General features: G+C 55.7%; 1 protein-coding gene across 4 annotated transcripts in view; it reads right to left on the bottom strand.

The window, feature by feature from the left end:
• Window positions 1-22,838, bottom strand: part of SH3TC1 (SH3 domain and tetratricopeptide repeats 1) — a 65,958-nt gene extending 43,120 nt beyond the window's left edge. For 3 of the 4 annotated variants that reach the window (XR_011145068.1, XM_068974809.1, XM_068974812.1), the window contains exon 1: window positions 22,719-22,838. The gene's annotated coding sequence lies outside the window, so the exon portion shown is untranslated. Of the gene's footprint in view, window positions 1-665; window positions 744-22,718 lie in introns of those variants that run through there. The other variant, XM_068974810.1, reaches the window with a different exon arrangement.
• Between the last annotated feature and the right edge of the window lie 149 nt (window positions 22,839-22,987).

Raw genomic sequence — 22,987 nt, 5'->3', positions numbered from 1 at the left:
TCTCTTCCCAACCCAGAGATCGAACCCAGGTCTCCCGCATTGCAGGCAGATTCTTTACCGTCTGAGCCACGAGGGAAGCCGCTGGCACGAAAGGGCCTGGGTCAGGGTCTCCCTAGAGCTGTCCGGCCGGGGTTCCCAGTTAAGTCACCTGTCCCATTGGTTGATGCAGAGGAGGCCCAGGGCGGTGACCTCAGAGTGGCCAGGTCGCAGCTGCCATGCCACCCTGGTCTGGTACTTGTGGTATCTGCCAGAGGTGGCGCCAACCCAGGGTGGGGGCCCACTTGAGGCCCCCTGGGCCCGGAACCCTGCTTGCTGGCAACACAGCTCCTGTGTCCTGGGCAGACCCTCGGGACGCAAGTCTGAGTGGCCGAGGGGAGGTGGGGTCAGGTGAGATCTCAGAGCGGCGGTGCTTTAGCAAACCTGACATTAGCACTGGGACAGTAGCTGTCGGCGGGCACGGGGCCCTCCCGGAGCTCCACTAGCCAGCACCCACGGTCTTCTGGCCTCTCCAGACACCAGTTCTGTTCCCTCCCAATCCTGAAAGCTCAGAAAACTCTCCGAGAAAGTGAAAAGCAAGAGATGGCTCAGATCCACCTGCGGCAAGACCCAGGTCTGTGGACAATGCCTGCTCGGCTGCCCTCACCCACCCGTCCAGAGCCCCGTACCTGCGCCCCGCTCCGTAGGACAGCGGGCACCGGGCGGCGGCTCCCGGATCCTTGCTGGCGGGCCTCGCAGGCTGTCTCCGCCGCCCACAGCCCGTCGGACTGCACAGCGGCCGCCACCGCCCCCTGCTTCCCGCCCCACTTCCTCCCTGCGCCTGGGCCTGGGCCTGGGCCTGGCGAGAGGCAGGCCTGAGCTGCTGCGCCGCCTCCCAGGGCTGGTTGATCATTAGCTCTGGCCTGGGCCGGCTCCAGGCCCTGACCCGCCTGCCCGCTGCCTGGTGCCCAAGCTCAGAGGTGGAGGCCAGGGGCCACCCAGGCTCCCCCCTTGGCTGGCAGGATTGGGGAAGTCGGACAGCTGCCCTGGGCCAACCTCAGCCCTGCTCTCTCTTCCTCTTCCACTTACTGCACACACACACACACACACACACGCGCGCACACACATGCACATGCTATACAGACATTTGTGCACGTGTGCACACACACAAACGCACACACATGTGTGCACACATGCACATGTTTACACACAGGTGCACACACACATACTTGCACACAGACATTCGTGCACGTGTGTGGGCACAGATGGGCACACATACATGCACACGTGTGCACACGTGCATGCAGATACATGTGCATCCATGTGTCCACACGTGTGTACACAGACAGACACGTGGTTTCTTCCCACTGCTGCCCCACCCAGTGACACAATCAATGGGAACACATTCTGGGGAAAGCTGGGGGTTTGCCTACAAGCTCTCCTTCCTTCCTTGTCTTCTCACCGGCTCCAGGCCTGACCTGGGATTGAGAGCAGGGGTTTGAGCTTGGGGGGCAGGGCTAGGTTTCCTGGCTGTCCGACAAGCAGCAAGAACTGAATTGGGGCTCCCATCAGCTCTCAGGCCCTCACAGAGGCAGAGGGTGGGCTCCGGTTGCTGGCCCCAGCTCAAACCCAGGAGGCTACCTTCTCCGCCCCAAGCTTGGGAGAGGCATGGTTTGGCTTCCTGACCAGGAACAATATCTAAGTTAAGTGCTAATGTGCCCATTTCACAGACAGGGAAACTGAGGCTCAGGAGATGATGTGGTCCAAGGCTGGTGACAACCAGAGGGTGAGTGGGGAACCAGGTCTGACGGACACTGAGATCCCTGAGCCTGGTGTCTGACCCCAGCACTGCTGGTGTTCGGAGCACTCGCTCTTTGTCCTGGGGTCTGGGCAGCGTCCCCAGCCTCTGTCACTAGAAATTGACCCCAGGGTGACAACCATGCCTGTCTCCAGACGATTGCTCCCTGAGGGCACTCTCATTCAGGCTGAGATCCGCTTTGAGCCCAAAGCGGGCTGTTTCTGGTTGCCCCTCTCCCGCGCCGTCCGCCTTTATCCAATCAACTCCTGGCGTTATGCTTGGCCACCCCAAAGTCACAACCTCCCCTCCCCTCCTCAATGGGCCAGAGCTCAAGCGTGAGAGGCACAGCTGGAGACGCCACGGGTCTGTGGCTGCCTCACACTGGAGAGGTCCCCACCGAGGGCCAGTGTGAAGACTCAGCCCCTCAACGGGCAGTGCTGGCCACTGGGGGGACCCCATCAGGCCTGGGCCCAGCGCTCCGGCCCCTCACATCCCCAGCCCAGCCCAGCCCCAGGCCACACACCACTGACATGCTCGGTGACCCCGAGGCGGGAGGCAGAGGCTGCAGGGGGCTGTTTTCACGGTCCCCCGTGACGCCAGGTGGAGTAGCAGGGGAGGGTTTCACATCACCCCATGGGCCCCGGGGGACCAGGAGGCCCCAGAGCAGAGGGGGCAGCTGTTCCCCCAGCAGCTCGCCTTCCCCCGAGGGAGCATGGCCTGTCGGAGCCCCGCCAACCTCTCTCCTCCCCTCTCCTGCCCTCTCCATGGAGCAGGAGCAGCAGTCTTTCTAGCCGTGATGGTCACGATGTGAGCATCCAGGGAAGGCAGTGACGAAGTACCCCACACCAGGCTTCTTAAAATGGCAGAGGTTTATTCTCTCGCAGCTCTGGGGCCAAGTTAGTCAACGTGCCGGCAGGGCCAGGCTCCCTCTGGCTCCGGGAGCCTCCTTCCCGCCTCCCCCAGCTCCTGTGTCTCCAGACTGTCCTGGGCCTGTGGTCGCGTCCCCCACCCTCTGCCTCCGCCATCACGCGGCCTCTCCCTGTGTGTCTCCCTTACTCCCGCTTGGAAGGATGCTCCGCACCGTCTCCGGGGCCCTGCAAGTCATCCGGGTGGATCTCACTTTGAGATCCTTACACGGATCGATCACATCAAGACCCTTTTTCCAAACAAGGGCGTGTTCAGAGGTTCTGATGGACGTACCTGCGGAGGCTGCCCTCTTGCCCAGGGTGCTAGACGCCCACGGGAGTGGGGAACAGGCCGGGGACATGAGTTGGTGTTTGGGGTACCCGCCTGCCTGACCGCAGCATCCTCCCTGCGGGCTGCCTGACCTTGGCAACCTGCAGTCTTCTAAGACTCCGCTCTCTTGCCCACCCCGAAGGCCCCGTCTTGCCCCGAAGGCCCTCTTCACCTGCCCTCTTCCCCATGACACCGGCCTGTCCACCTCCCCAGCCCGCCTGCCTCCGCTTCATGGGCCTGGCACGGTGATACCCCCACCCACCCCATTGCCAGGAACCCGCTGCAGCGGTCTCAGCCCTGGAGAAGTTTGGCTTTCCTTGCACTCGCCTCTGCTGAGAACGGCCCTCCTGGGCAGGCCTGTCTCCTCCATCCATGCCCACGCTGCCCTGCACAGCGACCTGTGGATACGCCTTTGTCCCCATCATCTGTCCCCCACCTTGACTCCCCTCCTCCCCCAGAGGGCAGAGCTCCAGGCCCATTGTCTCCAGCCAGGCTGCCCCTCAGGGTCCGAGCTCGGCAGGCACCGCCGTGGCAGGCCGCCACGTCCACGGATGCCTCCTGGAAGGCCGGCACGGCCGTGCTGATCATGGGCCGGCAGGGAGGCCCCGGGTGGGATCTGACTGTCTGGTCTAGCTCTGAGCTGTCACGAGGGTTAGTCTAGAGGCGAGAATCCCTCCACAGGGTGTCAGCTGTACGCAGGTGTCTCTGCATCTAACAAATCCCAATACCCAAGCCTCTCCAGGGACCCCTGCAAGGGGAGAGCAGGGGACCAGGCTCCCCAGGCAGCAGGGAAGGATCAGGGTGTCAGAAGTCCCCATCTCTACCGGCCCCTGGCCTGGGCTGGCCCCGGGCTCCGTGGGGCCTCGGGGGCTGAGAAGAAGAGCTAAGCTTGGGCCCTGCACCCTCCCTTCTCTAAGCCATGGTGTGCCCTGGGTGCACCCCCACCCCGCTCCTCTCAGCCTCTGTCTGTGAAGCTGGGCTCCCTTGTTCCCCAGCCAGCCCTCCAGAACCCCATGTTGTGTGGAACGAAAGCTGCTTGCTCCTTCCCGCTCTGTTTTTCTGGAAACTGTGTTGAAAGAGGCCCCCGGCGGCTCCATATCCATAAAAGGGTCTGGTCTCGCTTCCTCTCCTGGCCATTGTGCCCCGCAGCGGCCCGAGACCCGCATCCTGTTTGCCTCTGCAGCTGTGCTCTTGGCTCAAGGCCGGGGGCTTTCCATGAGCCTCCCCGGCCGTGCCTAGCGTTCTTCCACTCCACACAGGGCACTCCAGCCCTGCACAGCACACCCTCGTTCTGCGTGTTGCACCCCGACTCCTCAGAATGTAACTCAGTTCTGCAAGAGCACTCCAACCCTGCACTGCTGCTGCTGCTGCTAAGTCGCTTCAGTCGTGTCCGACTCTGTGCGACCCCATAGACGGCAGCCCACCAGGCTCCCCGTCCCTGGGATTCTCCAGGCAAGAACACTGGAGTGGGGTGCCATTTCCTTCTCCAATGCATGAAAGTGAAAAGTGACTTTCCAACCCTGCACAGCACACCCTAATTCTACATGTTGAACTCCAATTTCTCAGAATGTTACTCAACTCTGCAAGAATACACCAACTCTGCATACGGCACACCAGCCTCACAGAGTGCACCCCAAGTCTGCAACTGTACCCGAATAGACTTCCAGAGGAAGAACGTAAGCCTTTCAGGTGGGGGTCTTTCAAGTAAGGGATCCCTCCTGGAGGAGGCCCCACAGGGCAGCCCCACACAGCCTTGCGTGTGAGAGGCTAGTCTCAACCCCAGCCCAACCCCGCCTTCGGGTCCCTCTGAGGGAGCCTGTCACCCCCTGGGCCTCAGCTCCCCCCTTTCCAATGGGCGAGTGGGGCTTGGGGATCTCTGAGTACCCTCCTAGGTCAGCAACTCTGACCCTCGCAGCGATTTACCATCACTGTGCAGTTATCACTCACTTAAAAATACTAAATCCATGGACTGTGGCCACCCCAGTGTACTGCCACTATCCCACTGGCCTGAGCGGCAAACGGACTTAAGAGATGCGGGAACTGCCCTGGACCACACGGCCCCCAGGACAATGCCAAGGCCTTCAGGGGAGAAAAGGCGGACCCCCGACTCCCTAAGCCATGAGACTCACACAGTCAGAGGAAGAGCTCCCAAGGACTTCCTGTTGGAATGTTTACACCTGCTCCCCAGGGACCCAGCTGCAGCATCTCTTTAACCTTCTCTGAGGGGCTGAGTGACCCCTGCCCACTGTACCCTGCCTGGACTCTCCTCTGCCATCGTGGGCAGAAGTTCCAGGTGAGCTCCCAGGACGGCTCCCGCCTGACCCCTGGACCACAGACAGCAGCCTGGGCTGTAATCCTGAGCTAGGGGCCAGGGGCTGAGGGGTGCCCTGCCCTCTGTGTGTGCTGCGTGCCAAGTAGCTCAGTGGTGTCCGACTCCTTGTGACCCCATGGACTGTAGCCTGCCAGGCTCCTCCATCCATGGGATTCTCCAGGCAAGAATACTGGAGTGGGTTGCCATTCCCTTCTCCAGGGGATCTTCCCAACCCAGGGATCCAACCAGAGTCTCTGACAGTCTCCTGCATTCTCAGATGGGTTCTCTACCACTTGGGCCACCTGGGAAACCCCACCCCACCCGCTACCCTCTGCTTATCTTTTTAACTCGTGGGGCAAGTAGCAACAGTTGTGGTCCTACAAAGACAAAAAGCAATTTCTAATTCCGTCACGCCATCTCAGAACATTTTCAATCCCCTGGGACTGTGTGGAACTATGTCAGCGCAGTCTCAAGCCTGGAGGGGTGACCCAGCCCAACCCCCCAGGCCCAGCTGGGGTCCCCTGGACAGCCTCCCTGGCCACGCGGTCCAGCCTCTCCGTGGATCCCCACTCCACCTGGTGATTGCTCTGCTCTTCAGAATTCAGAGCCACCCCTGCCACCCACCGTCTTAGCTCCATCACCCCAGTTGCGCCTTCAGGTACCCACACACGAGGGGTCTCAGATAAGTTGGGGTTTACAGACCTGGAAGGAGACTGGGGTGGTGTCCTACCATCTGCGCAGCCAGAGAGAGAGGGGAAGGAGAGGAGGGAGAAATCCAGGAAGGCTTCCTGGAGGCAGAGGCTCCTCGGCTGAATCTGGAGGAATTGGGACTAGGCAGAGAGGGTCTAAAGGTCCTCCTGCGGAGTGGGGCCCGTCAGAAGAGTACCTGCGCCTGGCCTGCTCCAGGCATGCAGCTTGTCAAGCCTCCCACGGCCACTTCCAGGGACTGCAGATGTCCGGGTGGGGGGCGGGGGCTGAGGGTTAATCTGCAACGGGCCATAAAACATAAACAGAGAATCCCAGGAATGCAGAGGCCCCCAGGGAGGGGGCGGGTGTGGGGTGGGAGGACAGCTGCTACCCCCTGCTCGTTCACTCCAGCAGCCTGGGCAGGAGCAGCAAGCACACAGGTGGCCCCGGAGCAAGGGGCAGCAGCTGCCTTCTGGAAAGAGAGCAGCGAGGTTTGGCTCTGCCACCGTCCCACTGTTACAGCCCCAGAGCAGACGTGGGTGATCGGAAATGAGAGGGCCTGGCCGTGCGCCAAGAAAAGGTTATTTGCAAATCGGGGGCGGGACTTGGCCCTGGCTGTGGGCCCTGCTCTAGAGAAGGGGTGGGGTGGGGATTCCTGGAAAAGCATCGCAGGACCACCCCGCCGCCGCTGATGCAGGAAGGAGTCAGCACAAAGGCACCCCCCTCCCTCACCCCCTCGACCCGGACGCCTGCCCGGAACCAGGTTGTGTACGGTTCACTGTCAGGAGAGCAAGGGCCTCACTAGGGAGCGGGTGAAGCCACAACCAGATGGCTGAAGACCCTCTATGCCGGACGCCGGCTCAGGACAGTCCCGGGCGCGGCGTCCTGCCTCTCTCCTCCCTCTGGTTAGGATGGAACTGTTAAACTGTCAAAGGTCACCAAGAACCAGCCCTTAAGAAAGCCCCCAGGACTTCCCCTGGCGTCCAGCAGTTGAGACTCCACGCTCCCGAAATGCAGGGGGCCTGGGTTTGATCCCTGGTCAGGGAACTAGGGACCTACACACCATACGGTGCAGCTGGGAAAAAGAAAGCAAAGAATGCTCCCAATAAAGACAGGTCAAAGTAAGTCCCTTGGGTTTACAAATAGGGAAACTAAGGCTTGGGAAGAGAAAGGCCATCGCCCAAGGTCGCAGGAGGGAGTGGACCCAGCATTCCCGTCGTCTTTCCCAGCCTCTGGTTCCCCGACTGTAAGACACATCTGTGACGTGCCTTCCGAGGCCCGCGCATTTCTGAGCCCCACCCGGATCTCCCCAGCAGTTCTCCTGAGATGCCCTTTCTGACAGTTTCCCCTGCACGCCCAAGCCCGAGGTCAGGGCCCGGGATGGAGCAAGAAGCCTGGAGTTGGCCTGGAGCCTGGCACCCGGCTGCCGCTGGGCCCGCCGAAAGGGCCGCGACCCTGTGTGTGTGCCCAGAGGGGCTTGTCTGTGTTCCTTGTTTCTGGCTTGAGTGGCTGAGACCCGCCCCCGTCAAAGCCAAGCAGACCTCCAGGCCCCGTGATTTCAGGAACCGCTCTTTGCAAAACAAGAATATCGGGACCAAACAGGCTGTCCAGACAACCGGAGGCCCCCCGAGGCCGGGTCGAAGGCCTGCAGGAAGCGGTCAGCAGTTCCCCTGGACTGAAGACGCCACCCCCACTGACCTGGCTCAGGCTCCATCCGGGCAGGCGTCGCCCTCTGCCCAGGAGTCACTGATTCTGCTGCCCTGTCTCCCCGCCTCAGCCCCTGAGCTGGCCAGGGCCTGGGACTCCTTTGTGTTTAGAAGAGGGGTGCTCCCTCATCAATGCCCTAAGTAACCTGACGTGGGCACTCAGAGGGAGTTGGTCAGAAAGGACCAGCCTACACGGGAGCATGACCCGGACTGGCACACCCTCTTGTCACATCCGTAGCGGTCAAGGCAGCCCCTTACTTTAAAAAAGGAGGGATAAGGGGCCTTCCTCGTGGCTCACTGGTAAAGAATCTGCCTGCCAGGGCAGGAGACGTGGGTTCAGTCCCTGGTCTGGGAAGATCCCACTTGCTGCAAAGCAACTAAGCCCGGGAGCCGCGAATGCTGAGCCCGTGCTCCAGAGCAGCAACTACTGAGCCCGCGTGATACAGCTACTGAGCGCACGTGACGCAGCCGCTGAGCGCAGGTGATGCAGCCACTGAGCCCGCGTGATACAGCTACTGAGCGCAATTGATACAGCTGCTGAGAGCACGTGATACAGCTACTGAGCACACGTGATGCAGCCGCTGAGCCCACGTGTACAGCTACTGAGTGCACGTGATACAGCTACTGAGCACACGTGATGCAGCCGCTGAGCGCACGTGACACAGCCGCTGAGCCTGCGCGACGCAGCTCCTGAGAGCAGATGCTCCAGAGCCCGTGCTCCACACCAGGAGAAGCAACTACAATGTAGAGAAAAGCCCAGAGCAGTGAAGACCCAGCACAGCCATAAATAAATAAAATGATTTTTTTTTAATGAGGGACGAGGTTCTGAGAGGCCACAAGGCTGGCAGCGGCTGGGCCTCTGAGGGCCCTCCTGTCAGAGGACAGGTTCGCCCCACTCTCCTGGACCATGTGGCCCCTGAGTAGTGGTGGGGGTTGGGAGGTGGGTGCCTGGAGGCGACAGGAGTCGGAGGCCCCAGACTGGGATGCGTGGCGACGGCTTCCCCGCTGCCATTTCCCCAGGAGCCTGGGGAGGTCGCTCAGTGATAAACAAGACCCCAGGGATACCCAGATCCCACAGGCCCTCACAAGGTCCAGAGCACCGGTATTCCTGAAGCAGGGCACGGCAATCCCCCTGGAAAGCTGGATCTCCTGCCAGCCCAGGAACCAGGGGGTGGAGCTTGAACTTGGCTAAGCAAACATTAATCCAGCCCCAGCACACAATTTAGAGAGGCTTCCCCAGGGGGCAAGTGTCCTCCCAGCCAAGACCCCCTCATGGAAATGGGGCACAGATCATTCACGGCAGGCCAAGCAGGGCAGGAGGGCTCGGGGAGGGATTTTCACAGGACTCCCCTGAGAGTCACTCTCAGCTGTGCCTGAACTGCACGTGGGTGATGCCGCCTCGTTGCATTGGGTTCAGCCCCCATTCCATTCGTTTGGCTGCTTCCCATCTCCTTTCCCTTCCCAGCAAAACCTCCAGAGCCCCCACCCCAGCCAGCTCTGCTTTCCGTCCTGAGCCTGGCCTCGCCTACTCCCCACTCCCCAAAGTAGCCCTCATCCAGGCTGCCAGCACCTTCCAGGATGCTAAGCCCACTGGCTTTGTCTCCGCCTGCAACTCACCGGCCCCTCAGCGGCCACTCTCTGCCCAGCTGACCACACCCTCCTCCCGCTCACCCGCCGCTCTGCCCTGTCTGCACTCGCCCTTAGGGGTGAGCACGAATGTAGAGGACTTCAGAGCCATCTGCCCAACTCAGATGGTCCAGGTGCCACTCAGCCCTGAGAGCGGAGCCAGGCCTTGCTCTCGGTGGAACTGGATAAGTGCCTCATGGCCCACCACCCACCCCTCCTTCCCCCATGTCTCAGTAGCGGAACCAGCCACTTGGCATCTGGTCCTTCAGTTTCCCCGGACCTGTCACGTTCAAGCTGCCCTGTTCTCCAAACAGTTGGGGGCCTGGGGCTCCCTGAGCCCGCTCTGACCCCTGCCTCCTCCGCGTTTGCGCCTGCTCGTCGTGGTGCTGACACTGGTGCCCGTCTGTCTCCGAGTCTCCCTCCTGCATCGCCTGACGTGGACAAGCCAGCCCTTCCCCAGCCCTGAGGGCCCCGAGCACCTTTGGGCTGAAACCAGGTGCCACTGTATTAACACTCAGGATCCTCAAGGCTCTTATCCAGGCAACCTACAACCGTCTGTTGAATGACTAACTGGCGCCTGAACAGGAGCTGTGTGCAGGGGCCCTGCCTGTCCCAGACACGCAGAAGGGGCAGCCCCACAAGTTACCGCCTCTGATCAGGCAAAGCCGTGCAGGACACTGACCCCCTATCTCCCGCCCATTTCCAGGCGCTCACTTTCTTCCTGGCTCTCCAGGGGGCAGCTGGATGGGAGGGACTCACTCAGGTCTTATCCACGGGGCCACTGCAGGCTCTGAGCAGCGGCCCTCTCTGCACCCTTCATACATCCAGCCACCCAGCTGTAGGTTTCACAGGCCGAATGGTGGGGAGGAGTGGTCGGAGCACCCACTGATTTGGCGCCAATCCAGGTGGGAGCCCAGGGTCTCCCGTCACCGTGCAGGTAGGCACAGCCTCCTCTCCCTCCCCACACAGAGCTCTTCTGCCTTCAGAGGGCAGCTCTGTGGTGCCAGCCCCTCACACACCAGCCCTGTTGAGCTGCGCTGACCCTGCCTGCTGCGAGCTAAGGTGGTGAGCAGCACAGGTTCCGTCCAGGTGGGAAGCTGGGTGAGCCCACTTCTCTGGCCTCCGTTGTCCGCCCTGGCCTGGGGCCCAGCACCCGCCCAGTGTGGGGAAGGGGGCCCACAAAGGAGAGTGATGATCATCATCAGAGCCAGTGGGGGCAGGGTCTGGCTGCTGGCAGCACTGCCCAGCCCCACCCTGTGCCCGGCCGAGTGCTGGGCACTGGGGACCTGGGTGGATGGATGAATCAGATGGCCCTGCCTGCGGGAGCTCTCAGCCTAGTCACAAAGATAGCCAAGGAAACAGAGTGACTGTGATGGCGGATGAACAGGGAGGCCAGGGCCACCAAACAGCCCCCAAGCTGCCCGGAGACAGCCAGGGAGGCTGCCTGGAGGAGGGGCTCCGAGCCAGGCCTTAGCATGTGAAGCAGATTCTCTGGCGGGAAATGTAAGCAAGTCTGGGACACCTTACAGGCCCAGAAAGCAGGAAGTGAGACAGATAGATAGACAGACGACAGATGGGTGGATAGTTGGTAGATCTACAGGCCCGCACAATGATGGGACCAAGTCAAAGAGATGCAGGGAGGGGCCCACAGAGGAGGCACAGGAGGGGCCCATGAAAGAGAGTGATGATTACCATCAAGGCCAGTGGGGGCGGGGTCCGGACAAGAGCTCACAACGGCCGAAGCTGGGACAATCTAAGGAACACAATTAAGTAGGTATTGGATGATAACCCCAGTTATAAAAGCCTGGTGGGCTTCAGTCCATGGGGTCGCAAAGAGTTGGACACAACTGGACGACTGAACATCAGCAATAAAAGGAATATCCCTAAGTCCATACCAATATAAATCAAAGGTTGCCTAGGTAAATGGAGGAGGAGGTGACTCTCCCATGTCTCAGAGCTCCAAGGGATTTATGTGGCTGTTCCACCCCCCGGGAGGGGCATCTCCCTTCCCAGTCCTTAGGGGTGACTGGGCAGGTGACTTCCTTCCGGGGAGCACTTCATGGAAATGGAAGAGAAGGGTAATTTCACGGGAGAAAGCCTGACAATCACTGCCTGACTTCAGCGGTGACAGGTCATGTCAACACCAGGCTCCCTCGCCAGGACGGAAGGAAATGGGCATTTTACTTCTGTGGCCTTCCTCCCCCAAACCCATGGCCCCGGAATTAGCATGAGGAAAACTGCAGACAGACCCAAATTGAGGCTGTACATGGGCAGGGTAGGGTGGCAAAGGCGAAGAGAGTAACTCAGCTTGGTAGTCAGGAAAGGTTTCCTGGAGATGGTGACATTTGCTTAGGGGCTTGGCTTCCCTTGGTATGCAGATGACACCACCCTTATGGCAGAAAGCAAAGAAGAACTAAAGAGCCTCTTGATGAAGGTTGAAAGAGGAGAGTGAAAAAGCTGGCTTAAAACTCAACATTCAAAAAACAAAGATCATGGCATCCAATCCCATCACTTCATGGCAAACAGATGGGGAAACAATGGAAACAGTGAAAAGACTTTATTTTCTGGGCTCCAAAATCACTGCAGATGGTGACTGGAGCCATGAAATTAAAAGATGCTTGCTCATTAGAAGCAAAGCTATGACCAACCTAGACAGCATATTCAAAAGCAGAGACCATACTTTTCTGACAAAGGTCTGTCTAGTCAAATCTATGGTTTTTCCAGTAGTCGTGTATGGATGTGAGAGTTGGACCAAAAAGAAGGCTGAGTGCCAAAGAGTTAATGCTTTTGAACTGTGGTGTTGGAGAAGGCTCTTGAGAGCCCCTTGGCCTGCAAGAAGATCCAACCAGTCCATCCTAAAGGAAATCAACCCTGAATATTCATTGGAAGGACTGATGCTGAAGCTGAAACTCCAATACTTTGGCCTCCTGATGCAAAGAGTTGACTCATTGGAAAAGACCCTGATGCTTGAAATGGTTTGATGGCATCACCAACTCAATGGACATGAGTTTGAGCAAGCTCTGGAAGTTGGTGATGGACACGGAAGCCTGGTGTGCTGCAGTCCATGGGGTCGCAAAGAGTCAGACACGACTGAGCAACTGACCTGACTTGGCTTTCCTAGTGGCTCAGACTATAAAGAGTCCATGGGCAATGCAAGAGACCTGGGTTCGATCCCTAGGAAGATCCCCTGGAGAAGAGAATGGCACCCTGTGCCAGTATTCTTGCCTGGAGAATTAAGTGGGCAGAGGAGCTTGATGGGCCACAGTCCATGGGGTCACACGGAGAAGGTGGCTCACTCCTGCGTTCTTGCCTGGAGAATCCCCATGGACAGAGGAGGCTGCCGGGCTCCAGTCCATAGGGTTGCACAGGGTCAGACACCACTGAGCAGCCACACGACCTGAACAGCGTTGGAGGATAGGTCAGAGCAGGCAAGGGAGGCTCGGGTGGACGTCCCAGCGTGGCCAGAGGGCAGGGCAGGGTAAGGCGAGAGGAGGGAGGGCGGGTGGTGGCCGCAAGGAGCAGGGCTTGTCATCCCTTACCAGGAAGGGGAAGGAAGGTGCCCATGAGTGGGGCCAAACGACAGGAGGGGGTGACAGACCTCATCACAGCACCCACGTTCGGGCAGCCGGGCCCACAAGGAAGCCAAAGGCCCTCAGGGCTGGAGGCCCGGTGAACCTCAGGGCCTGGGACGGCGGGTTCGGCTCATGGGAGGCTGATTGTGTGTGTGTGCACATGTGTGCACTCAGTCGTGTCCAGCTCTTCACCACCCCAAGGACTGTGTAGCCTGTGACAGGGAGCCAACTGGGCTCCTGCCTGAGTAGACCCCCTACCCCAGAGTCTGGGTTTTAGATTTTCATCACGAACACAAGGGTCAGACAGGCAAGGCCAGGGGGTTCCCGCCACATGAAACACACATTCCTGCTGGAGATCCAGGGATACTACAGGCCCAGAAGAGGCCAGGAGCCCTCTGCCTGGGGTCTCGCATCATTGCCCACTGCACCCACGCCCGGTCAGGGAGCAGGAAGAAGGGAGCCGTCTGTGCATCACTGCACTCGGCCATTTCTCATGGGGAGAGCTTGGCTCAAGCTGCTCCCCTGCCCAGAATACCTTCCTTTCCCTGTGGCAGCCTGATAGAGTCTTACACATTCTACCAAGCCCTGCTTGACCATCCCCTCCTCTGGGAGCCCTCCCAGATTGCTCCCGGTTCCAGGAGAGAATAAGGAGGAGTGGAACAAGCTGCTTCTTCCATTGCCCCCTGCCTCCCGTGGGCACCAACCTTCTCCCTGCACACCCCTCACTGAGGGTCGGCTGCGAGCCTCCCCTTCCACCTGGTCCCTGCCTCAGAGCCAGCCGTGGCTCCTGACACGTGGTGGGGGCTCAGGCTTCATTCGCTTCCCTTGGCCTTTCCTTAGTGCCCTATTTCATCCCCGGAGGGCACTGGGGACACCACCTCGCACTTAAGCATCTCGTCTCGTTAGGCTCCTCTGGGCTGGGACCAGCTGTCAAATCTTCCGTGTTTTTCGTGACTTTGACAGCTCTGAGGACGGGCCAGGGGCTTCTGCAGGCTGAGCTTCACCTGGGGTTTGTCTGCTGTTTATCTCAGTCCCTTTTCTCTTAATTTTCAACAAACAAAATCTGCTGTGGGATTTGGTTCTGAGTCAGGCTGGACCCTGCCCTCTCCCAGCAGGTATTTGTAACTGAACCTCACCTGAGACCCCATGGCTCAGATGGTAAAGCATCTGCCTGCAATGTGGGAGACCCAGGTTCGATCCCTGGGTTGGGAAGATTCCCCTGGAGAAGGAAATGGCAACCCACTCCAGTACTCTTGCCTGGAAAATTCCATGGATGGAGAAGCCTGGCGGGCTAAAGTCCATGGAGTTGCAAAGAGTCGGATGTGACCCAGCGACTTCACTTTCCTTTCTTTCTTTCTCACCTGCCATGCTGGAGGAAGAGAGCAATGACTCCACAGAAAACGGGGCAGACTGGAAGCACCCAGTTCCTACTTGTCTGTGTCCTTAAAATATATGAAAAGAGGCTCAGTGCCCCCAACTAGAAAGACAAAGGGGTCCCAAGACACGCTCTGTCACCTCCCAGCTCCTCCCTGAAGTCTGCTGGCACACCGTCAGTGGGCTGCGGGGAGGGCAGGGCCTCGCCATGCTGAGGGCGGCTTACCAGCGCCTATAAAATCACAGTGCCCTTTGCCCAGAAGCCCCACCTGTGGGAACACTCTGCAGACGACTGTCCGCTTCTGACAGGGCAGGGCTCCAAGGGAGTGGGGCTCTGTAACAGTGACACCTTGGAAATGACCCAGGTGCCACAAAATTCACGCTCCAGACTGGCACGAGCAGCGTGAAGCTGGTGCCAGGACGTCGGCAAGGGAAGGCCTCTGAGCCACAGCAAGTGAGGAATGCAAGCAGCAGAGTGCTCTGGGCGCCGCCTTCTGTGTTCGGAAGGGGGGGAGAATATTTTCATATTCCCTGCCTTTGTGAGAATAAGCTGGAAGGATCAATACATCAGCGGCGTGGAGGGCTGAGCAGGGAAGCCCCGGGGACTTTCCAGGGTGGTCCTGTGATGGTCGCTACCTGATGCCTCGCGTTTTTCCAAAGTCTTTAAACTTTATAGCACAAGCGAACCTTCATGAATGAAAACGCAACAGATTCAAGACGACTCGGGAATCCCAGGATGGAAGCCGAGTCCAACAAAGCTGTGAACTGTACTCTGAAAGAAGCGCCTCAGTGACCGGAGGGGAGAGGCGTCTGCCCCCAAGCCCGGCGAGGAGTGGAGGCTGAAGACTGAAAGTAAAGGCCCCACCTCTGTGTCCTGGGCTCCAGCTGGTCACCATGTTTTGTACGGGGCCTGGGTTTCAAAATCTTAATGCTTCTGTTCACGTGTCCAGCAGTCTGATGTCGACAGCTAAGTAAATGGTGGTTGGTGGTGATAGACGGGTTTCTCACTGTTGGAGCAGGAGTTACAGAAACCCAGGAGAGGAAGCCGGAATGACCCATGGGGTGCTGGCTGAGAGATGGAGACACCAGTGCGGGCTTGAATTTCACGGGACAGAGATACACGTGTTACATGTAGAAATACTCGTTAGATGTGCGTGTATGCACAGGTTGGAATGCACGTATATACAGGCAAACTTACAGATATATGTATATAGACAGGTTAGTATCCGCATACACACACCAACTTATAGCGGCTGGATGAATCACAAGCTGGAATCAAGATTGCTGGGAGAAATATCAATAACCTCAGATATGCAGGTGATACCACTCTAACGGCAGAAAGTGAAGAGGAACTAAAGAGCCTCTTGATGAAAGTGAAAGAGGAGAGTGAAAAGTTGGCTTAAAGCTCAACATTCAGAAAACTAAGATCATGGCATCCGGCCCTATCACTTCATGGCGAATAGATGGAGAAAAAGTAGAAACAGTGACAGATTTTATTTTCTTCAGCTTCAAAATCACTGCAGATGGTGACTGTAGCCATGATATTAAAAGATGCTTGCTCCTTGGAAGAAAAGCTATGACAAACCTAGACAGTGTATTAAAAAGCGGAGACATCAGTTTGCTGACAAGGTCCATCTAGTCAAAGCTATGGTTTTTCCAGTAGTCATGTATGGATGTGAGAGTTGGACCAGAAAGAAGCTGAGTGCCGAAGAACTGGTGCTTTTGAGCTGTGGCATTGGAGAAGACTCTTAAAGAGTCCCTTGGACTGCAAGGGGATCAAACCAGTCCATCTTAAAGGAAACCAGTCCTGGATATTCTTTGGAAGGACTGATGCTGAAGCTGAAACTCCAATACTTTGGTCACTTGATGTGAAGAGCTGACTCATTGGAAAACACCTTAATGCTGGGAAAGACTGAAGGTGGGAGGAGAAGGGGACGACAGAGGACGAGATGGTTGGATGGCGTCACCGCTTCAATTACATGAAACAAAGCAAACTCTGGGAGATACTGAAGGACAAGGAAAAGTCCATGGGGTCACAAAGAGTTGGACACGACTGAGTGACCAAACAGCAACTTGTACAGGCTAAGTTACAGATGTGTGTGTTTACAGGGATATGTGTACACATACTCGTGTGTCTCTCCATGGGTTTAGGTGCACATATATATCGGCCGAGAGGATCTAAAAGACACGAGTGCAGCAAGCACACACAGAGAGCAGATAAAACACCTTGGCTCCTAAAGCCGCGCGCCAGTAAACAGAATACTTGGAGAAACGGCCGATTCTAGGACTGGGCCAGGACAGACACACGATAAGCCTGGCTTGTGGTGACAGAAACATATCTGAGGTTATTGATGTTTCTCCCAGCAATCTTGATTTCAGTTTGCTATTCATTCAGCCCAGCATCTTCCATGATGTACTCTGCATATAATTTAAATAAATAACAGTATACAGTCTTGTCTTGCTCCTTTCTTGATTTTGAACCAGTGGGTTGTTCCATGTAAGGTTCTAACTGTTGCTTCTTCATCCATAAAGAGGTTGCTCAGGAGATATGTAAGGTAGTCTGGTACTCCCATCTGTTGAAGAATTTTCCAGTTTGTTGTGATCTGCACAAAGGCTTTTGCACAGTCAATGAAGCATAGGTAGATGGTTGTTTTGGTTTTGGTTTTGGTTTTTGGAATTCCCTTGCTTTCTCTATGATCCAACAAATGTTGGCAATTTGATCTCTGGCTCCTCTGCCTTTTCTAAATCCAGCTTGAACATCTGGAATTTCTTGGTTCATGTACTGCTCAAGCCTAGCTTGAAGGATTTTGAGCATAACCTTACTAGCATTTGAAATGGGCACGACTGTCTGGTAGTTTGAGCATTCTTTGGCATTGCCTTTCTTTGGGATTGGAATGAAAACTGACCTTTTCCAGTCCTGTGACCACTGCTGGGTTTTCCGGATTTGCCGGCATATTGAGTTCAACACTTTAACAGCATCATCTTTTAGGATTTGAAATAGCTCAGCTGAAATTCTATCACCTCCACTAGTTTTGTTCATAGTGATGCTTCCTAAGGCCCACTTGACTTCAGACTCCAGGATGCCTGGCTCCAGGTGAGTGACCACACTACTGTGAGTATCCTGGTCATTAAGGCCTTTCTTGTATAGTTCTTCTGTGTTTTCTTTCCATCTCTTCTTAATCTTCCGCCTCTGTTAAGTCCTTACTGTTTCTGTCCTCTATCATGCCCGTCTTTGCATGAAATGTTCCCTCGATATCTCCGGTTTTCTTAAAGAGATCTCTAGCCTTTTTCATTCTGTTGCTATCTTCTATTTTTTTGCATTATTCATTTAAGAAGGCCTTCTTATCTCTCCTTGCTATCCTCTGGAACTCCGCATGAAGTTGGGTGTATCTTTCTCTTTCTCCCTTGCTTTTTGCTTCCCTTCTTTCCTCAGCTATTTGTAAAGCCTCCTCAGACAACCACTTTGCTTTCTTGCATTCCTTTTTCTTTGGGATGGTCTTGGTTACTGCCTCCTACACAATGTTATGAGCCTCTGTCCACAATTCTTCAGACACTCTGTCTACCAGATCTAACCCCTTGAATCTGTTCATCGCCTCCACTGTAAATCATAAGGGATTTGATTTCTGTCATATCTGCATGGTCCAGAGGTTTTCCCTACTTTCTTCAATTTAAGCCTGAGTTCTGCAATAAGGAGCTGATGACCTGGACCAGGCCGCTCATGGTTGGCTGCAAAGAATATAGTCCATCTGATTTGGCCATCTGGTGATGTCCATGTATAGAGTCGTCTCTGTTGTTGGAAAAGAGTGTTTGCTGTGACCAGTGTATTCTCTTGACAAGACTTCATTAGCCTTTGCCCTGTTTTGTTTTGTACCCCAAGGCCAAACTCGCCTGTCATTCCAGATATCTCTTGACTTTCTACTTTTGCATTCCAATCCTCTATAATGAAAAGGACCTTGTTTTTGGTGTTCATTCTAGAACACCTTGTAGGTCTTCATAGAACTAGTCAATTTCAGCTTCTTAGGCATCAGTGGTTGGAGCATAGACATGATACTGAATGGTTTGCCTTGGAAATGAACAGAGATCACTCTGGCGTTTTTGAGATTGCACCCAAGTGTTGCATTTTGGACTGTTTTGTTGACCATGATGGCTACTCCATTTCTTCTATGGGATTCTTGCCCACTGTAGTAAATATAATGGTCATCTGAGTTAAATTTGCCCATTTCACTGATTCCTAAAATGTTGATGTTCACTCTTGCCATCTCCCACTTGACCACATCTAATTTACCTTTTGATTCATGGACCTAATTCAGTCCAGGTTCTATGCAATATTGTTCTTACAGCATCAGATTTTACCTTCACCCCCAGACCCATCGTAACTGAGTGTTGTTTCTGCTTTGGCCCAGCTGCTTCATTCTTTCTGGAGCTATTAGTCATTGCCCTCCATTCTTCCCCAGTAGCATACTGAACACCTTCTGACCTAGGGGGCTGACCTTCCACTGTCATACCCTTTTGCTTTCTCATACTGTTCATGGGGGTCTTGTGGCAAGACTACTGGAGTGGGTTGCCGTTCCCTTCTCCACTGGATGTTTTGTCAGAACTCTCCACCATGATCATCTGTCTTGGGTGGCCCTACACAGTGTGGCTCATAGCCTCATCGAGTTATGCAAGCCATAATTTCTGTCTAATCAGACAAATCTTAAGTGGGGGCATTTTATAAAGCACCATGAAATTAAAAGACACTCGCTCTTTGGAATAAAAGCTATGACCAACCTAGACAGCATATTAAAAAGCAGAGATATTACTTTGCCAACAAATGTCCATCTAGTCAAAGCTATGGTTTTTCCAATAGTCATGTCTGGATCTAAGAATTGGACCATAAAGAAAGCTGAGCACTGAAGAACTGATGCTTTTGAACTGTGGTGTTGAAGAAGACTCTTGAGAGTCCCTTGGACAGCAAGGAGATCCAACTAGTCCATTCTGAAGGAGATCAGCCCTGGGATTTCTTTGGAAGGAATGATGCTAAAGCTGAAACTCCAGTACTTTGGCCACCTCATGCGAAGAGTTGACTTATTGGAAAAGACTCTGATGCTGGGAGGGATTGGGGGCAGGAGGAGAAGGGGATGACAGAAGATGAGATGGCTGGATGGCATCACTGACTCGATGGACGTGAGTCTGAGTGAACTCCGGGAGTTGGTGATGGACAGGGAGGCCTGGTGTGCTGCAATTCATGGGGTCGCAGAGTCGGACACGACTGAGCGACTGGACTGAACTGAACTGATCTGAACTGATCTTACAAAGCACCAAACCAAAACTCCTCAAAAAAATTAAAATGAGGAAAGTCTATACAGGTGCCCAACAGGCACATGAAAAGATGCTCAGCATCATAAATTATTAGACAAACGCACATCAAAACTGCAATGAGGTATCACCTCACACCAGTCAGAATCAGTTCAGTTCAGTGGCTCAGTCGTGTCCGACTCTTTGTGACCCCAAGGAATGCAGTACGCCAGGCCTCCCTGTCCATCGCCAACTCCTGGAGTTTACTCAAATTCATGTCCATTGAGTCAGTGATCCAGCCATCCCATCCAGCCATCTCATCCTCTGTCGTCCCCTTCTCCTCCTGCCTACAATCTTTCCCAGGATTAGGGTCTTTTCCAGTGAGTCAGGTCTTTGCATCAGGTGGCCAAAGTATCGGAGTCAGAATGGCCATCATGGAAAAGTCTACTAAAAACTTGCTAGATTAGACGTGGAGAAAAGGGAACCCTCCTAAACTGTTGGTGGGAGTGTATACTGGTGCAGCCATGATGGAAAACAGTATGGAATTTTCTTTATAAAGTAAAAACAGAGCTACCTTGAGCTATGCTGTGCTAAGTCACTTCAGTGGTGTCTAAGTCTTTGCCACCGTGTGGACCCACACTCGCCAGGCCCTCTGTCCTTGGGATTCTCTAGGCAAGAATACTAGAGTGGGTTGCCGTTTCCTTCTCCAGGGGATATCCCTGACCCAGGGATCAGACTCGCGTCAGGCAGGTTCTTTAGCCACTGGCGCTACCTGGGAAGCCGTAGAACTACCGAATGACCCAGCAACCCCACACTTGGGCATATATCCAGAAAAAGTTCTAATTCAAAGAGATATGCACTTCCTTGTTGGTGCGGTGGTTAAGAATCTGCCTGCCAATGCATGGGACGTGGGTTGAATCCCTGATCTGGAAGGTTCCACGTGTTGCAGAGCTGTCAAGCCCGTGTGCCACAGCTACTGAGCCTGAACCCCTCAGACCCCCTGCTCCGCAACAAGAGAGCCCACCTCAATGAGAAGCTCATGCACCACAGTTAGAGAGCGGCTCCCACTTACTACAGCTAGAGAGACCATGTGGCGACGAAACCCAGCTCGGCCAAAAATAAATTTTTAAGAAAAGATACATACAATCCTATGTTCATAGTAGTTTCAACTATTCACAGACGCCAAGGTGTGGAACCAACCTAAATGCCTATCAACAGATATGGTACATATATACAATGGGGTATGACTCAACCATTAAAGAGAACGAGATGATACCATTCGCAGCGACGCGGATGACCCTAGAGAGTGTCACACTAAGTGAAGTAAGTCGGAAAGACACTTACATGTGAGATCTAAATATCGACAGAAACTTATCCATGAAATGGAAAAAGCTTCATAGACACAGACAGTAATCTTGAGGTTGCCGGGGGAGAGGGGGATGGGGGAAGGGTATAGTGGGAGTTTGGGGGCTGGCAGATGCTAACTATTATATACAGCCTGGACGAACAGCTAGGTCCTACTGTCTAGCACAGGGAACTCTCTTCAACATTCTATGACAAACCATATGGAAAAGAATATGAAAAAGAATGTGTGTGTGTGTGTGTGTATATATATGCATAAAACTGATTTGTTTTGCTGTACAGCTGAAATTAATGCAACACTGTACATTAACTGTACTTCAATAAAATAAAATTTAAACAACAAACAAACAAGGAAAGTCTGGGCAATCATCCCAGCCCAGGAGCCCTGGGAGGTGTGATGACTAAATGTCACATGGTGTCCTGGATGGGGTCCTAGAACAGAAAAGGGACATTAGGTGGAAACGCAGGGAAGCCGAATGAAGCATGGGCTTTCCTCAGGAATAATGAACAAATTCTGGTTCATGAGCCATTGCAAATGTGCCAGAGACTGCGTGAGGCTGCAAGAACTCTGGGCACTCTGTTTGCGATTGTTTTGAAAGTCTAAAACTGTTCTTTAAAAAAATCATCTTTTTTTTTTTAAGGCCCAGGAAGGTGGAACCACCTGGAAATGTACAGAGAGGACAATTAAAGGCCAAAGACCCTGGAGGGCACGTCCCAGGCCAACCTGCTGTGTGGCCCTGGGCCCGCCTTGGCGCGCCTCTGCACCATGCCTCCCCCAGCTGCACGAGGAAGGTGAGAGGGGCCGAGCCTGGCTCTCCTTGCCATCCCCGGGGCACCAGGAAGGCCAAGGTAGGCCTTCGGAGGAGACCCCACTTCCAGCCACTGTGAGTTATTCCACCCCCGACCTCCCAGCCCTCACCCTGGAAAACCAGCGCTGGGCCCGGCCCTTCCACGGGTCACCTGAGACTCTGCCCCGGGGCCACACCCACAGCCCCCTGGGGGAAGGAGGAAGGGTCATCAGGCTCACAGGGTGTAAGGGTCGGAGGTGCACGGCCTCGCCTGGGCCACAGAGCTGTCCCCTTACCACTGGTCCATCTGTATGAAGTTGGCAGTGCACCCCAGGACCCGGACACAGAGCTGCTCCCCCCTCCCCCCCTCTGACCCTTCCTTGTCCAAAAGGCCCTCTTGGACAGAGGGGCTGTCCCCAGGGCTGCAGGGACATTGGCCCCTGGGGGACTGGGGTGGGGTCTGGGGGATGGAGAGGGAGCAGAGACCCCCCCACCCAGGGCTGATCGCCAGGAAGGGCGGACAGCCTTAGGGGTGAGGGACCTGGCCCCCACCCCAGCCCTCCAGCCCCGGGGCTCCCGCTCCTCTCCAGGGCCATTGGCCCTGGACTCAGCCACTGACTGCCTAGGGACACTCTGCTGGCCCCAACACGCGTGCTGCCATGTCACAGATGGCAAATTGAGGCTCGGAGGCGGGTCCCTTACTCGCAGGCCAGGGGCTCAGCCAAGATGGGAATCTCTGGGGCTGCAGCCTCTGGGGCCATAAAGAGGCCCACCCCACCCCCACCGGGGAGAGGCGTGCAGCTTCTCGAGGAGGTCCGGCTTCACGGCTCGCGGCCCCTCCCCGGACGCGGAGCCGCTTGAGCACTGCCCCGCCTCTCCCCAGCCAGGATGGTTTCGGGGCGCACGCCCATGCACACCCTCCCGTGGCTTCCCCTGTCCTGACAGGTGAGCCTACGCACGCACGCACGGGGCTGGGGACTGCTTTGTAGGCGGTCTGGAACTTACCCTGCTGGGGAAGGAAAGGAGGGAGGCTCCTGGGGTCCCGCACCTGCCTCTGCTCCTGTTCTGGCCCCTCGCGATGGTCCCGGCCGCGTGATGCCTGTCCCGGCAGGAAGGCACACATTTGCAGCAAGCTGCCCCTCCAGGCTCCGATCAGGTGGCCAGGGCTGTCAGCCCGGGTCATTGGCTGCGCCTGTAGCCGGCCCGCCCTGCCGGGAAGGGGCCGGGTCTCCTCCATGACCTTCCTCCTCCTTATCGGTGGTGGTGGAAGTCAG

Source organism: Capricornis sumatraensis, chromosome 7 (genome assembly GCF_032405125.1).
Source record: "Capricornis sumatraensis isolate serow.1 chromosome 7, serow.2, whole genome shotgun sequence".
NCBI lineage: Eukaryota > Metazoa > Chordata > Mammalia > Artiodactyla > Bovidae > Capricornis > Capricornis sumatraensis.
This window is presented reverse-complemented; position numbering and strand designations above follow the sequence as displayed.